Source organism: Mchenga conophoros, linkage group LG12, assembly GCF_057382185.1.
Source record: "Mchenga conophoros isolate Kocher_MC1m ecotype Shallow Benthic linkage group LG12, M_conophoros_male_GT1.1, whole genome shotgun sequence".
Taxonomy (NCBI): Eukaryota; Metazoa; Chordata; class Actinopteri; order Cichliformes; family Cichlidae; genus Mchenga; species Mchenga conophoros.
In genome coordinates, this window is record NC_140537.1 from 33,540,136 (window position 1) to 33,556,000 (window position 15,865).

Here is a 15,865-nt window from a genome sequence, read left to right on the forward strand (position 1 = left end):
ACATCATTTTATTGGATCTAGTTTACCAAAGTTTGCAGACGTTGCTTAAAAAGTCCAATGACACTCGTAAAACAGTTTAACATGAAATGCAACAGAAAACAAAAATGCACACGTGTGCAAAGATTATTGTACAAGACCATTTGCACTGGGCCCATGGCAGTTCACCGTGACACAAGAAAGTGTTGTCAACTTTTAATCTCTGTGACCGACAGAAACTTGACACGGCTTGGAAAATTTGCAAGCTCGTCAACTAAAAATAGGCTGTGTGAAGATTTTGCTGTCAATCAGCCAACAATGACACTGCTCACATTGTCTGGCAGACAACCTTAACCGAGAGAAGGAAACACCCCTATTGTACGAGGAATATAAACACAGAAAGGTTATCAGATCAGAACAGGAAGCTTTTTTAGACACTAGAGATAATAATAAATGCAGTAGGTAACTCTTCTCTGTAAAAGCTGGACTCTATTTCCGATTTGTTGACTTTAAACCTTGATTTGGCTTTAGTTTACTGAACTTTTCTCATTGTGTGGTTCTCAATTAACATATCTGACATTTGTTGTGAGTGGAGAAAATCTCCATTAAGACCACAAGCATTTGTGTACCCGGCTGTACACATGTTTATTTGTACTATAAAGTAGACAAGGAGCATTTTAACATGAGATTATGTAGCGACTGACTCACCTCAGGAGCCTTCTTCAAATGGCCATTAGATAAGCCACATTTTATTTTATTTTTCGTGTTTTTCAGCTCTGGGGTTTTCCACATGTTAATGCCTGTGTCCCTGTGCGTGTATTAATGCCCAGAACTAATAGAAGCACACAGTAATTCTATTAAGGATGCATGCAAAACATATTTTCCTCTTCCTGGTTTTCATTCTGGGGTTTTTTTGCACGTTTGTGTATGAATGACTCTTTTCAGAAATAATCATGATTATCTCATAAACTCTCATGTTTTTCCTGTTGGGGAAATCCTTTGACGAAAGCTATCTGCAACCATCCTATTAACCATGTTGATAGTAAGTAAAGAGTAAGATGGAAATCATAAGTAAGCAGATTTGAGTTTGTCAGAAAGCCAAGAAGAGCTGCAGGATTCTACTAAAAGGTCTTGTAATATCATGAGGGGGCTGTAATCAAACCTAACAATACAAATGGGTAATTGGTATTTTAACATAACGAAATGAAATTTTCTTCTCATATTCCCTCATTCAGCCGGTCATTCAAATTTAGTATTTCTGTATAATAGGAAATTACATCAGCATGACACACTGTTAGCCAAATAATAAATAAATAAACAGGTTGCCAAAGCATGTCCCAACTAGTCAGACTCAGAACAGTCTTCTTTAAAGACAGACTCGAGTCCCGTTTTCTGCTTTACTGTAGAGATGTGTCTGTGGTGTACTATTTCTCTTTTGCCTACCTAGCTGATTGGCCAAGTTGTTCAGATGCACATCACCTTCACATCTCCCTTGCAGAAATCTTTGCACCATATCTGAGGTTTGCCTTTGGAACATTTTGTCTATGCCAGCTCCATAGAGGAGATGCTTGGGAGTACAGCCATCATCCATTGTCAGTACATGCCTGAGCCAGCACACCTCTGTTTCAGCAGGGTGCTGAATACTTACACTCCGGTGTAGTTAAGCATTTTTTTCTGCCCTGTAATGTTCAATACATGCTTGCAGCAGCACATATGAAAAGTGCTGAACTTCAGTTTCTGTCATATCAGTGTTCAGGTTTCGCTGTCTTACAGGAGAATACGTGTACTCGATCTTGATATAGTCTGTCATTAGTCTGTCACTTTTCGTTGGTATACCTTGTACCAGTTTGTCCTGTTGGTGCAAAGACGTGGCCCTCTTTCACTCCACTGTAGATAACGAACTTGTCTGAAGTTTTCCAGTTGATGAAGTTGAGTAGCTGGTTTGCTAACCAATCTTGCAGAGGCTCTAGAAGCGGCTGTCCCTGCTGTAAGGTTTATAAAGGTGATGAAGAGTGGCTGCTTCTATTCTCTGCAGCTTTCGAAAGGAGAAACTCATTTGATCTGTTGGTTTGGAATCTATCTATCTATCTATCTATCTATCTATCTATCTATCTATCTATATATATATATATATATATATATATATATATATATATATATATGTACATACATACATATATATATACAGCTGTTATACAATTGAAAAGCTTTGTGCAGTTTTTCCTGGAAAATCAGGTAGCTGCTGTGGAGAACTGAAAGATTGTTCATACAACTACAAAATAATATTATATCTCTTCAAAGATGTCAGTAACTCTATTTTAAAACGACTACAGTCATAATTTCTTCTGAACTGTCTTTGTTTCCTGACAGTAAGAAATTCATCTACATTTAGCTACATTTTCCTAGAAGGAATCTTTTTGTCACTGTGTATGATCAAACTTTTGCCTAAGACACCTCTGAATTTTTCCAGGTGCTGATGTTAGTCCAGCAGTTACAGGAAAAGGGGGAAAAATGAGTGACACAGCACCATCGTTTTTCTAGCTAAGACGAGTCTGGGTATTTGTGTTAATGATGGTTACTCGGAGTCAGAGCAGGTTACTCAGAGCTCGCTGAGGCCCCCCGGCCCCATTCTTTCCTCCCCCTCACACGTGCTCATCCAATCAGATCAAGAGAAAAAAGCAAACAAACAAACACACAAAAAAGATTTGATGCTTCCTTTTTGGCTTTAAAACAGTCCAAACGTAACACTTTAAGGAACAGAGAGATTGTTTCATACTACATTTTAAAGTGTTTTTTCATAAAGTTTATCATCAATGTGCACGCTTTTCACTAAATGCATTCTCTTGCAATTTTCTGTCTTGCTTTACAGATTTAAATTTCGTAGCAAACTTGCAATACACAAATCCTCAGAAAGAAGATGACCATAGTTGGGTGAGTTGTACAAGAAAGATCAAATAGTTTTACTTCGTGCTACGATGCTGCCCTGAAAAGATGGATTTATGGGATTAAGCAGACAAAAGTGATGACAGAAGCAGTGTCGGTAACTGTAGGATGCCCTGTTGCTGGAATCCCCAAAATTTCTAGACAGGAGGTGACGATTGCAAAGTCAGCAGTACAGTAGTCACAATAGACCCATTCATGGGAAACAGCCTAGGCTGAAATATGCTGGATTTATCCTTTGAATTCGTTTTGTTGTTAGAGCTACAGTAAAAAGGGGTTGTGTGCTAATGCACCCCTTCCTCCCCCTGCAGCTGTCGCCTGGACGCTGCTCGGTCCGGCACGTAGGCCAGTTCACATGGCAGCACGCCAGTAACGGGGGGAGCAGTGTCAATTAGAAGCGTCTTTGATCAGCATTACTGCATCACAGTGACCCACATGGTCAGTCTGACGGATATGTGACTGGAGAAAATGACGGATAATATGATGTGTGTGCAGAGTGACCACGATTCCTGGTTTAAAGGGTCAGAAACAAAGAAAACACAATGAGAAAGCACGAGCAGACATTAAAAGAAACATGTGGTCGACACTGCAAACAAAACTGTTTAAAGAAGAAAAAGCTTTTGTGCTTCGCTGGGTCATATTTTACAGTAAAAGTGGAAATATGTAAACGCTGTCAAAGAGTTCAGACAGCAGACAGAGCTGTGTGGTCATCTCAGTCGGAAATAAAACATGAGCAGCAGACGATTTGAATAGTATGTGGGAGGTTTTGCACAGCAGTGTTACTGTCAGGGTGGAAAAGACGTTACACTACTGAGTCAAAGGAAGCCGACTTTTTCACCTCTTTCTAAAATGATCAAAACCCCATTTACTGCATAGCTGGCTACCAAATGTAATAAAAAAAAAAACATAGAATAAAGTAATTGCTTCTTCAGTGACCTGAGTGAAGATGGGAACTTTTGTGGGATTTTGTCTTCAAAGCATTTAAGTTTATTTAAATTTAACCCGAGTCTGGCTTTCCACAACCTCACATAGTCTGAGCAGACAATGAAATGATCTTTAAAACACGTTTTCAAGTTTTTAGTCAGCCATCGTTGAGGTTTAACTTTCATACGTTAGCAATTTAGCACATATAAATCTTAGAAAAGAAAAAACACGATACATCTCTGTTAGCTCTGTGATTGCAATGCCGTGTAAACAGCTGCACAGGTGTTTTTGTGCCTTTTTCTTATTTGTATGTCATCTAGCTTTTTCAGCTTGCAGGCAGTTTGTCCTGTTTGTCTGCTTACAAGGAAAGACCTGGGTCTCTATGTTCCTCTTTTTTTCTCTTCACCTTTTGCATACCTGGTCTCAGCAGATGCGCCTCCTCACTAAGCCAGGCTCTGGTGGAGGTCACTGACTGTTGAAAGACAGTTGTTCTATCCAAGTGTTTGATCATATTTGCTGTGTAATATGAAACCTCTTCACATGATTGTTGGATTGCATTTCACTAAAAATAATGACATGCGCATTTTTATGCAAATTTACAGCAGTCTGTTGAACTAACAGATTGAGTATTATTTGTTGTCAGAAACAAAGTAAAATTGTGTTTTTGTTTTTTTTTACCTCGTAATACAAGAAAACGCTTACAAAAGGAGCTGCCATGTAAGGCGCAGGAACAGTCACGTTTTAATCTGGTGATTTGTCATGGTGATACTCCTCTTAGTGAGATCAGAATCTCTAACTAGACATGAGGAAATAAAGTTTACAAAAAATAAGGCACTAGGGGCTCCTGATTGTTGCAGATATTAATTTGTTTTCGCTGCAGACCCGCTGATAGAAGTAAGAATTTCCTATCATGCATCTGTAAGAAGCTAAGTAAGCGATAAGAAGGTAAGTAGGTATGTTTGCGATGTGATGTGCATGTATTAACTTGTTATATTGTAACTGTTTGGATGTGCTTGAGCAAAGAGAATATTTTAATCCATAAAATAGTGCTGACTGCACACTGTGAACATCTGGTCTGCTCAGCCTTTACACCCGACCCAACGGGGAAGGGTTAAACACAGAGGAGACATCATGGACTTCAGCTTTTTGGTCTGGTGAAACAGTGCACCTAACTTAAACAGGCTTCCCTCCATATAGTCTTCATTTATAAAGTGCCCTGGAAACCAGATTTACAGTTAAAAGGTGTATTCTCCCATTTCAGGACAGCGAGTGAGTATTTAAAAAGAGAGAGAGAGAAAGTGGACAGTATATCATTTTTTTGTTTTTTAACATACAGCCAGGGACCGTACAAAAGTGACCCCCCCTTAGTAGTTTTTGGTTTTAGTGTCCCTGATTTACACTAAGATATTGATCCTGTTACCAGTTTGCTAACATAAATCACTATACTTACACTATTAGCAGCAACCTTTGGCACTGTTAAATATAGAACAGCTTTTTAGAGTAGGGCTCCAAGGTGTTTCATGTCCACTTTAAAGTACAGCTCAGGGCAGATGATACCCTTGCAGACATTTTGTGTGGCTTGCAAATGCAACAAGACAGAGTGAAGCATCCACAGGTGGATGAGATTTAGCTGTGGGCTATGCGTTTGCTGGACATGCTGCATGTTTCTGCCAGTTTGTCTGTCTTTGTTGCCTTTTCGGGTTCCTGGTACACAAAGTTATTCAGTGTAATTGATCACCTAGATCTGGACAGATTACCTGGAGTATTTAAAAGATGTGCGTCTGAGCATTTGCTCTCCCTTCATCCATCCATCAATTCTAGATGTTCTATGAATCATTCAGTTCTTGAGAATCTGAGTTGGTATCAGTGATGAAACTGCACGTACACAATTGTTACACAACTTTGGCTTAAGAAGTCATGATGAATGAAGACAAGTTTACTTTTACTGTGAAAAAAGGAACTTCCGTATGTTTGTATTTATTTATCACTGATCACACTGGTGACTAGGCTTGTATACTGACGCAGAGAAAGAATAGAGAAAGATTGATTTAGAGATAATATATTCACTTTAAAAAACAAAAAGGTAAGCAACCATTCATGATTTTTAATCATACATTTCTTGACCAGGGTGTTCTTGATGTTTCAGTTCACTTGATTATTTGACACTGTATTCAAAAAGAGTCACTGAGGAAACCATAATTTACTGAAAAGACAGGAAATGACATCACACCTGACTAAAAACAATCCACAGTACAGCAGAACAAGCATATAGCAGATAGCATAGAAGTCCTGCTCTTTATGACTCTGAAATGTACCTGTGTCAATGAGTGTATCCTTCAACTTCAATTTCATGCTTTGGAAGTAGAGGAAAGGGAACTCTTGTTAGCGGCACAGGGTTTCAGGCTGCTTCAGCTAGATGTTCTCGCTTCAGTGATGTTACACCAAAACTCCAAGTGGACTCCAGTTGCATCCTAGACGATGAATCTGAAGTTGGTTTTTAGCACTAAACAATGCTAACACCCAATGTAAAGATCACAGCTAAAAGAAAAGAGGTAATAACAGGACTTTCAAGGAGGATACAAACAACAGCAGCCATGGAGGGATCTGCTCAGCGGTGCACAAGAAGATGACCTTGAAGGGGAGATCAGCCAAAATTGAAATAATGTTGAGTTGTATGGGTTGAGTCCAGGAGACTTTTGATCAGATCTTGCATGTAGTACCTATTAAACAAATTTGATGTTACTTTAATCTTACTTTTCCATTCTAACTACATAAAAGTGGCTCTTTGGGTGCTCGGGTTCACAGTTTTTCAGGATTTTCTCTGACATAATACCTGAGTTTTCTGAAATAAACACTTTTTCTCAAACTGTGCCTCAGTCTACAATTCAAACTCCTTAAGATCTGCATGTCTCTTAAACATAATATGCCTCTGTGGATAAACCCACCAACCCACAGACACAGAACACTGAGTATGGGGCAGAGAGCCGGACCAGCCCACTGGCCACCAAGATATTTCTGTATGAGGTCTAATTTCAGTCAATTTTGCTGTTAGTGAACAGTTCATCAGACAACCAGTGGCTTGCCTCATTGCATGCCGTATTTGGAAAGACTGGTCCAAAAGATTCTGACAGCATGAATGTGTTTAGGAATCTCACACCCTGCTGATGAAAAAGGTGAAACTTGTTGTGACACATCTCTCAGCCATGTTATCCTCTATTCACCCAGACATTCAGTCAAGGTTCCCACTGCTTGTCTGAGTGTTTGCCTTTGTGTTTAGGCATTTTGCAATAAGGACACAGATTCATCAGCTGTCTATTGGCTCTTGCTAATTCAATCGATTGCGCAAAATCAAGATACACCCTTCAGTAGAATTTAATTATAAGTGGATATCTGTACTCCCAAAGATATTTATACACCTTCAATCAATTAACATTAAATCACCAAGACATGGGTAAAACAGTAAGTTCTTGCACAGGCTCCTCTTATATATTAATCCCAGTATAGTCGAATTTTTGGGACTGACTGGAAAATGAAAGTGCAGAATCAGGTTTAGGTTGCAGTAAGTACAAATATGTCGGTGTGACGTAATACTAATTGTGTTCTCGGTTTCTGATAGATCAATGCTTCAGACGCTTCTAATGCTTTTGATGCCTAAGATGCATAAAGTTCTTTTGATTTTTTCCAACCAAAGATCACAGTTGAACAAAAGCAAAGGAATCAAACGTATTTCAAACATGCAGGAAGTGTACAGAACAAGTTTTAGACGTCTGCTGAGACTGAAACCGAGAGAAAATGTGACAGCATGTTTGAGCACTGAATTATGAAAATATCCCAATCAAAATCCATATCATTATCCGTGCCATTTAGCAGTTCCTGCATGAATTCATAAAGTACCTTCAAAAATTTTGTGTTTCCAAGATGTCTTGACCCTAAATATGAAGGCGTTTACAACTCATATCGCCAACCAACCTAAATGTCTGAGTTGTGCAACTGTCAATTTCGCTGACAGTTGAGCAACTCTCACATTTCTTTTAGTCTTGCTTTGTTTCATGTGGGTGATGACTGCATAATTGCAATGAAAGGAATACTGTGAAGAGAATCCAGGCATTTTTCAGCTTCAAAGAGGAAGTTACAGCCACTTCAAAGTAATACTGATGGGAATCTGTGATGATAATTGGCTTCAGCCACGTGTATGCTGACACTGCACGTGGAAAGTGCAGGTAGTAATGAATGGAAGCTTTAATGCAGTTGTTGGGAGTGTAGGTGCAAATAGTTTCCTGCCCACACAGTTTGCAAATGCAGGAATAAAAAATGCCAGTATGCAAGACGAGGCAAGACAAGGTACATCTATTAAAGCACATGGGCTTAATATAGTGGAGTAAAAACATAAAAACACAAAAACGAAATAGCAGTCTGTTTCCCTTTTAAATAAAAGAAGAGTGAGATGGTTCATAAAGAATATTTCAGGATCTATCATAAGTTTCTAACCCAGATTTAAATATGGTCTTTTCCAAGATGCCACTATCTAAAATGTCTCATGTAAAACCTTTTTTGAACAACATAATTAAATCAGTTAAAAGTGTGATGGTCTACATTAGGACACAGTAGAGAAGTGCTGGCACAATCAAATATTAATTTTGACCGAGATGATTAACTGTAAAAACGTATCTTTTGCATTCCCTGTTTGGTCTGGTTAGCTGCTAAAATCTTCTCACTTTCACCACTTATTTTCACATCCAATAAACATTAGGGTTAAAGTTTGTCCTAGACATGTTAGATTAGTTAGAGACCCAACTATTGGCCTGCTATGGCAAGCTAGTTAATATCTTAAAAGAGAGTCAGAAATGTCCTTTAGTCCTGACATACTCAGAGCCAATGCTGAAACCTGATAGCCATATTCATTATGTTAAGTTTTTTTGTTTTTGTTTTTTTACTTTTTATTGGATTTCTTTTGGCAAATTATTGATTTTTGAAAAGTGCTTTGTATAAAGATCTTGATGCATGCTAAATCATCCAGGTAAGTACATCCCAAAAGGTTGATTCTGTTCATCTAGACGTAGCGTTTTCAATGGGAGAAACGTTTTAAGAGAGTCACTTAGATAAGTGGTGAAATGTTTCTCCCATTAAAAATGTCACATGCAGATGAACAGAATCAACCTACTTTGCATAAACAGGCCATTATCCATGACGCCTGTGCAGTTGCCATTGTGAATGTTACCAAATGTCCAATGCTAAATTAATTCTGTAATAATTCTGCTACTAAATGAGCTAGAAGGCCAAAGGATCTTCAGCATCATATACAGTAAAAGTTTAGACCACAGCATGATTATCGTTAAACAGTCTCTTGCTTCAGACAGTCTATGCATCACAATGATCATCATCCTCTCTTTGTCTATCACAGCTTGGGAATTATCATCTTTGTCACACTGGCGGTTATGCTGACACAAGTCAGTATACGGTACATTCTTGGCTCTGTGTGACCATCAGCCAGAAACAACATTCGCATTTACACTGGCACCCCCTCAGCGATGGTCACTTGGGCTGGGATTACCTCTGTGGTCATTGGCTTTATCATGCCATCGAGTGTTTAAAGTATCTGTTTTGTGGGGGATCCAGCTACAGATCCTACAGATCCAGTAGCTGTTGCCTGTGTCCATACCATTGTTCAGACATGCAGAGTCAGTCAGGTCTGTCACTGATGCAGCCACTCACATCCTTGGTCAAACGTACTGTCAATGATTTTATCACCTTGTGTAGAAATTAGGCACAAAAAATGTACATATATACAGTAGGATGCAAAAGTTTGGGCAACCTTGTTAATAGTTCTTATTTTCCTGTATACATTGTTGGTTGTTACAATAAAAAAAAAAAAAAAAGTCAGTTAAATATATCATATAGGAAACACACACAGTGATATTTGAGAAGTGAAATTAAGTTTATTGGATTTACAGAAAGTGTGCAATAATTGTTTAAACAAAATCAGGCAGGTGCATAAATTTGGGCACCACAAAAAAAAAAGAAAAAAAGAAAAGAAAAAAAAAGAAAAGATAAGAAAAGAAAAGGAAATGAAATCGATATTTAGTAGATCCACCTTTTGCAGAAATTACAGCCTCTAAACGCTTCCTGTAGCTTCCAATGAGAGTCTGAATTGTGGTTGAAGGTATTTTGGACCATTCCTCTTTACAAAACTTCTCTAGTTCATTCAGGTTTGATGGCTTCCGAGCATGGACAGCTCTCTTTAACTCACACCACAGATTTTCAATAATATTCAGGTCTGTGGACTGAGATGGCCTTGTTCCTCTGCATGAATGCCTTAGTGGATCGAGAGCAGTTTTTCGGGTCGTTGTCTTGTTGAAAGATCCAGCCCCGGCGCAGCTTCAGCTTTGTCACTGATTCCTGGACATTGGTCTCCAGAATCTGCTGATACTGAGTGGAATCCATGTGTCCCTCAACTTTGACAAGATTCCCAGTCCCTGCACTGGCCACACAGCCCCACAGCATGATGGAGCCACCACCATATTTCACTGTAGGTAGCAGGTGTTTTTCTTGGAATGCTGCGTTTTTTTCCTCCATGCATAACGCCCCTTGTTATGCCCAAATAACTCAATTTTAGTTTCATCAGTCCACAGCACCTTATTCCAGAATGAAGCTGGCTTGTCCAAAATTGCTTTAGCATACCTCAAAAGGCTCTGTTTGTGCTGTGGGCAGAGAAAAGGCTTCCTCTGCATCACTCTCACATACAGCATCTTCTTGTGTAAAGTGCGCCGAATGGATGAACGATGCACAGTGACTCCATCTGCTGCAACATGATGTTGTAGGTCTTTGGTGCTGGTCTGTGGGTCGACTGACTGTTCTCACCATTCGTCGCTTCTGTGTAGCCGAGATTTTTCTTGGTCTGCCACTCCGAGCCTCAACTTGAACTGAGCCTGTGGTCTTCCATTTCCTCAATATATTCCTAACTGTGGAAACAGACAGCTTAAATCTCTGAGCTTTCTGTATCCTTCCCCTAAACCATGATGGTGAACAATCTTTGTCTTCGGGTCATTTGAGAGTTGTTTTGAGACCCCCATGTTGCTACTCTTCAGAGAAAATTAAAAGAGGAGGGAAACTTACAATTGTCCCCCTTAAATACTCTTTCTCATTATTGGATTCACCTGTGTATGTAGGTCAGGGGTCACTGAGGTTACCAAGCCAATTTTAGGTCCAATAATTAGTTCTAAATGTTTTGGAATCAATAAAATGACAACAGTGCCCAAATTTATGCACCTGCCTGATTTTGTTTAAACAATTCTTGCACACTTTCTGTAAATCCAATAAACTTCATCTCACTTCTCAAATATCACTGTGTGTGTCTCCTATATGATATATTTAACTGACATTTTTTATTGTAACAACCAACGATTTATACAGGAAAATAATGGTTGCCCAAACTTTTGCATCCTACTGTAAGTACAACAAACAAAGTCCTCTGGCTGAGGAACACATCCATGGTCTTTTTTGTTGTGCAATCTTCAGGTGCTTAAAGGTGGCCCTAGTGTGCTCGGGAGCAGACATGATAACAAGTTTTTCCATTGCTTTTGTTTTATCTACAACACAGGACAGGCATCTTGGCTGCCAGACAAATTCAAATAAGATAAAGCCAATGAGTGATATAACCAAAGTAACAGGGCACCATTGGTGTCCTTTGCATGTGCAGGTTACACAACGTCAAAGAAATCCGTTAAAAAAAACAAGGAAAAAATCACTACGATGTCAGATTGTGAAAAGCAGAGCTAACCTAATCGTAATCATACTGTGGTCTGACTGTTCACGTTATACTGAAGATGATTACACAAATCTGCAATGTTCATGTCTGTTAAATTAAAGACAAAATAAGTCAAAATAGATCTATAAACTTCTCTTTGTTTATTTTTGGTGGTATCGATGCCCTGGCCTTGAAAATTTTGATTTGGCATTTAAAATTAGTATTCTGGCTTATTTAAAAGCAGAGACAGAAAATAAATCAAATTCTTCTTTCTATCTTTTACAAAAAAATGTAGTTTTGTTCAGTGTTATTTAATTAAAATGGGTGATTCTGAAAAACCAGAGTTACAGTTACATTCAAGAAGGGTTAGGTTAGAAACGCAAAGCTTTTTTGTGTTCCTTGTTAGGGACAATTGTGCAGGACTCATTTGAGTAATACTTTAGCAACCTTTTTGTAAGTTTTTGCATTTTTAGTGGTCGTCTTAAAACAGGAAAAGGTTGAAAATCTTTCTACATCTACCCAAAGAGTGAATAAAAATAAAAAAGTATAAAAGCAAAACGCCAACATGGTGCACAAACTGTGTCACAGCCTTAACCTACTACTTCCTTGTGCAGTAGAAGAAATAATATACCTATTGTGACTCTGTGGACTGGAGAAATTGATGGAAATGAGGAAGATAAAAATTAAATCTGCAAAGAAATCTGCACCATTTAAAGTATTTTTGCACATCCTCCATGGATGTTTGCTAATGTCATACTAAAACTATATCCAAAACTGCTCAAACAATACACACAGATGGGAATAAAGTTGCACAATACTTCTTGTTATTCATTTCACTATGTTGTCAGTTTGTTTCTTCCTCATTTTTGAGGCAATGTCAAATCCTGTGCAAAATGCACGTAAACCTCATCTAGTTTCTTTCGAAAAAGATAATCTCTGCATTATATCACAAACCAGCCGTGTGAAACAAAGGCCGAAGTCATCTCTCTCAGTCCTTTGCCAACTGTACTTGGGAGTAGGTGGAGGAAGAGATTTCTTTTTTTCCCCTGTAAATGGTTGGCGGTTTAGCTGTAAACAATAAGAAACCTTCAAACAATGATTATTATCATAAGTCAAAGAGATTGTTTCCTTGAATCGTCAACCTCACCTCCCTGAGTGAAATGACCTTGAAGTACCTAAATGAATGCATGTGCTTTGAAGTACCTCAGACACACTTTTTAGGTTTTCTAAACATTGTGGTTTCAAATCCAGCTGCACGCTGTAAGAAGAAAAAAGAAGAGAAAAGTCAAAATAGCAAGGCACTATGATTCCATCGCGTTTTGACTTTCTTACCTGTTATTGTTGACTTTCAGCTCAGCTTTCACTGTCTTGTTACTGTACAACCCCTGTTGGTTCCAAGCCCAGTGGCATTGGTTGCATTTGGTGTAAAAATCTGCTACTGTTGATCTCATGACCTATTTACCACTATTTGCTTAGAAAGCTGCACTCTTCCTCAAAATCCTAACCCGGTCAGGTCTATGCACACACGATTATAGCCTCTTCCATTGTGATATGTTTTATTACGTTTCAAAGTTAAAATTGTAAGCAAGCGTTGCTAATTGCTAATTTTGCATCATTTTGCATCATTTTGATAGTGCCAGTTAGTAAGAACAATTCCCCCCTTGGTCTTTCAAGCTACTTTAGGTTTTGTGTAGAAAAGCTGGCCTGCACAGAGCCGTGAACAAAGCCTCATTAAACACTTTCGGCAAGAAATGGATTGGCAACTGTAAGCTACGCTGTGAATGCCAAGTGTTTATACGGTAGTTGTTCTGAATAGCTAAAGCTCATCTAAAACTGTTCTGTGGAAGACAATGAGAAAGGTTTTTTTTTTGTTTGTTTTTTATGCTGAAGCACAACTGTTAATGGTGTTTCATTGATTGAACACATCAGGCAAATCATCCTATGACATAGTTGGCAGCATTTTAGTGGTTGAACATACCCTTTGTTTGAAGCGTCCAGTTTCCAAACATGCTGAAGCCCTTCATCAGCCAAGATCGGTGGTTAATCTGCAGGTAGGTTTAAAAGTCTGGTGAAAAGCCTGAAAACAGAAGAACAGATTTAGCCTTGAGGTCGAAATACATTTTCCAGGCTGCATTAGAGCTAAGCTGACGCCTTATAAATATAAACTCTCCCTTAATTTATTAATAAAACATGGTGATTAATGTTAAATGCCCCAGTCTGTGCACAAATCAGCATCTAACCTCTGTAACAGTGGACAGGAATTACAGGAGTTTTAAAATTAAAATACTGAGACTCAACCAGAGTGTAGGAAAGATTTTGTTGCAGGTTTCAAATACAAGAAGCCAAATCTGAAACTACAAACAGAAAAGAAACAGCTCACATTTGAATTTTATAAACCCTTACTTTTTGTCAAGCTGAATCTTTCTGGATTAGATTGTGAAAGAAAGTGGAATTCCCTACAGGGCAGATCAGCTATGCTAAAAGATAATCTGGCAGTGTACAGTGAAACTGCAGGTTGATGCAATCCACTTCCAGAGAATTGTTGGCTTTACAAAGGGCGTAAATATACACCGTTTTCACTTGAAAAGGCATGAGTTATGCATGGAAAAAGAAAAAAGAAAGAAAATTATTTTATTAGATTTTTTTTTACAGTTTCTATTGACCATTTAAGACAGTTTTATACATTACACTTTGACTCAAAAACCAAGCATTTTTCTTTTATTTTTTTGACTTTCTTGAAAAACCCTGAATGAAATGAGCAAATGAAGCTGATTTGGATGACTTATTAGTACCGGGTTGGTTGCCTTTTGCCTTTAGAACTACCTTAACTCTTTGTGACATAGATCATAAGCTGCTGGAAACATTCCTCAAAGATTTATCTCCATCATGCAAATATCCCGTTGCTCTATATTCCAAAGTTGTTCTAATGGATTGAGATCTGATTACTGTGTACAATGTATTTGAGTAGAGTGAACTCTTTGTCATGTTCAAGGAACTAGTTATACATGATATGAGCTTCCTGTCATAGCATGTTATCCTGCTGAAATCAGCCAGCTGAATATGGGTTCACTGTGATATTAAAGAGGTGGACATGGTCAACAATAGGCTGCGGTATTTAAACAATGCTTAACTGATACTAAGGACCAAGCAGCCTGAACTGTTGGTACAAGGTAGGCTGAATCCTGACTTTTGGAAACTGAGGCTTCATTCAAACTGCAGCCTCAGTTTCCTGTTCTTAGCTAACAGGAGTGTGGTCTTCTGCTGCTGTACCCAACTGCTTCAAGGTTCAACATGTTGTGCATTCAGAGATTGTCTTCTGCATACCTTAGCTGTATAAGAGATTTTAATCAGTTCCATTTCAATTCAATTCTATTTATCTAATGCCAATTCACAACTATAGTCACATCATAACACTTCGCAATGTCAGTTAAAGACCTTACAATGTTAGAAGGAACCCCCAGCGATGAGATGACCCCTTATAAGCAAGCACTCGGCAACAGGGGAAACGAAAAACTCAGCAGAACCAGGCTCAGGAAGGGGCGAAAAGAAATCATTCCAGAAGAAACACAAAGCCTCCAGCAGGGGATCCAACCCTAACCCTATGCTTTCATTAAAAAGGAAAGTTTTAAGCTTAATCGTAAAGGGTGTCTGCCTCCCATTCAACACAAATCAACCTGCAGTCTGAGAGGAAAGTGCTCTGTTGGGATGAAAAGGTCCTATGATATGATATGATGATCTCTGTACTGTATGTGAGGAGAATGATTTTTAAGTGTAATTCTGAATTTAACAGGGAACCAATGAAGAGAAACTAACATGGTAGAAATAAGCTTTCTACATCCAGTTAGTACTCTCACTGCAGTGTCTTGGAACAAAAGAGGATTTTTCAGGGTGTTGCTAATTTTAGCAATATTGTGCAAATTGTTATGTCAGTGGCACTGGTGGTTTGCACTGTTGCCTCACAGGAAGTGGCAATAGTGGAGTTTGCATGTTCTCCCCATGTTTGCGTGGGTTTTCTGATACTCTGGCTTCCTCTCACAGTTGAAAGACATGCCGTCAGCGGGGTTAGGTTAACTGGTTATCCTAAACTACCTATAGGTGTGAATGTGAATATGAATGGTTGCCTGTCACTCTGTGTCAGCTCTGGGACAGACTGGTGACCTGATGTACCCTCGCTCTCACGTTATGACAGCTGGGATAAGCTCCAGCCTCCCTTTGATCCTGAATTGGATACAATTTCAATTAATGCTGCCTCTTATGAGGTGGAAGCAGTCTGGCCATTCT